The sequence below is a fragment of the Artibeus jamaicensis genome, unplaced genomic scaffold (assembly GCF_021234435.1).
Source record: "Artibeus jamaicensis isolate MK-2021 breed Jamaican fruit bat unplaced genomic scaffold, CSHL_Jam_final contig_452, whole genome shotgun sequence".
In the NCBI taxonomy this organism is placed as follows: domain Eukaryota; kingdom Metazoa; phylum Chordata; class Mammalia; order Chiroptera; family Phyllostomidae; genus Artibeus; species Artibeus jamaicensis.
The window spans coordinates 15653490-15655922 of NW_026521837.1; the positions used below are offsets into that span (position 1 = coordinate 15653490).

Genomic DNA, 2433 nt, shown 5'->3' on the forward strand with positions numbered 1-2433 from the left:
AGGAGCTCATTGAGAGAGTCCCCAGTGGCCTAAAGTTGGAACAAATTGAGCAACAAGACAATATGGTATTGGATTATAAATCAATATATAAAATAAATAACCATAAGTCCATAAGGATATGAATGAGTGAATGAATGAATAAAGAAGAAGAGACAAATCTTCCATGTAGAGGTATTCCAAAAAGTTTATATAGATATTCTACCTTCAGGAGGTGGTACTTAACTCCTTACTCCTCAGAAGTAGGTTGTTGCAAAGAGTGCAGTGTGGAAAGGGAGATGAAAGAAACTGCACAAACACTGCCTCATCCAGGTGATCTAGGTCAACATCCACAATGATAAGCCATGTCAATAGTGTGTAGTGAAAATGACACTTTACCTTTGTGGCCTTCTTCCCCCAAACACATAAATAACCCCAGTGTCATGAGAAAACATTAGAAAACCCCAACAGAAAAACACTCTGCAAAACATTTGACCAGCACCCCTCAAATTTGTCAAGGTGATCAAAAACAGGGAGTGTTTGAGAAACTCTCCTAGGCAAGAGGAGCCTAAGGACATCTGACAACTAAATGTAATGCTGTGTCATTAATTTAAGAAATGTACCATTCTATGTAAAATTTTCTTAATCAACTGGGAAATTTTTAATTAGTAAGTATCAAGTGCACTTTACATTGATAACTGCAATACTGAAACTGTGACACTTTAAATATATTTTTTCATAAAAAGTTAGTGATTTTCTTTTGTCTGGGAAACATGAAGATCCAACCACAAGCATTTACATGGCCAGTATAAGTCACTGTGATTTAGTTGATGCTAGTATCTAAACCGGTGTTCACATTTCACATCTACAATAAGGCAGATGATGAATTTCTGTATCATTGAATTTTAGCAAAAATGCCATGAGATAATTTAAACAAATGTCAAATTTCTGAAGTGCAAACTCATAAACTACATCAGGGTCACTTTTTGCTTGAAGTGCATCTGACTTGACAATACAGGCAATTTTTCTTTCTTAATTCCTTGGGAAAACATTTTTGCAATAAGTTTTATGTCTTCTTTACTATGACTGGCTTCTTTTTAAGAAAGATCATTAGCTCTGTAGTAGTTTCCCATAGTTAATAAAAATCTGTCAAAAACATCATAATATAATTTTCAAAGAAAAAGTTGTTTTTCAAAGGCTGCAGGAATGGGAAAGAAATAACACTTCTTATTTATATAAACACAAACAGTTTAAAGCTAATCATACTACAAGTAAATCCAATATAGTATTAAAATTTTCTATAAAATGAAGAAAAAATATCTGCTTGCTTCGACTGTTCCCACAGTCAAACGTTACTGTATGAGAGTTGCACTATAGTAGTTTGCTGGTCCAATTTAAGGGTTTGAAATTATTTTTGTGTATTTGGCCCAATGATGTCCACATTCCAGATAAATTCAGTTCAAAAACTGGAAATTAGGACAAATACTCCATGCAACAAAGTGCAAGGATATGCTACCAGAAGTTGCTGTCCTTCCATGGGCAACACAGAAAGAAAAATTTTGGAAGCAGAAAAATGACATTATTCAATATTTTCAGCAGTGAAAATGATTCCTACCATTCCTTGCAAAGAAAATATCACTGCAAACTAAAAAGTAGGATCATGGGAAGAAGAGAAATCCAAGAACACTTGCCACACAACAAAATGAAATACCTGTCATACCCATTAAGTTTATTAAACAAAACTTTCCTAGACATCCAATTGTACTGATCCCATACACATAGCCAAACTGGATATGCCAGCCAGTAACAGTATGGCTCCAAAGGCAAGGCACAAAACCATGTGTCCTGCCAGATCAGTCTCATTCTCATTGCTGCCATCTGCTACTTTTAATGGATATAACACTGTTAGTGTTTTTTGCTAGATGTGGTCAAAATTGATACTCAATTCTTCTAATAACGGTGGCTTGTCCTCAAAGCTGTTTTCATAGAATGGCTTAGGTATAGTTGGAGTCTATGCCCAGGCTGGCTGGAAAATCTGCCTGCTGTATGGCATTATGGCTGCATCATGCTTGGAGGGACAAATCAGCCTTGTTGTGATGAGTCACAGGCAGCCTACTGTTTGCTATAAGCACCTCCACTTCCTCCATAATCATAGCACTGCTGTGATTGGTCATCAGTGCTGTAACTGTCTGGTAGTAATACATGTTTAAATGACCAAAGCCTGTCATTGCAAATGACCAAATGGGGAGGTGGTGTTAATAGCTCCAGCAGCCCTAGGTAACCCTCGAACTATGCTTAAGGCCCTGCATTGGCCCCTGTTAATATGTGTCTCAGTCCAAAGTAATGTAAGATGTTAATAAGAGAGGAAGTTTGGTGTATGATAAATAAAAACTATGAACTATCTTCATAATTTTTCTGGAAGTATAAAACTTCTAAAAAATGAAGTTTATTTTAAAA

At 35.9% G+C, this 2433-nt stretch overlaps 1 pseudogene; it reads right to left on the reverse strand.

The window, feature by feature from the left end:
- Window positions 1–1435: 1435 nt before the first annotated feature.
- LOC119046521 (protein YIPF5-like) lies at window positions 1436–2204 on the reverse strand (annotated as a pseudogene).
- Window positions 2205–2433: the final 229 nt, after the last annotated feature.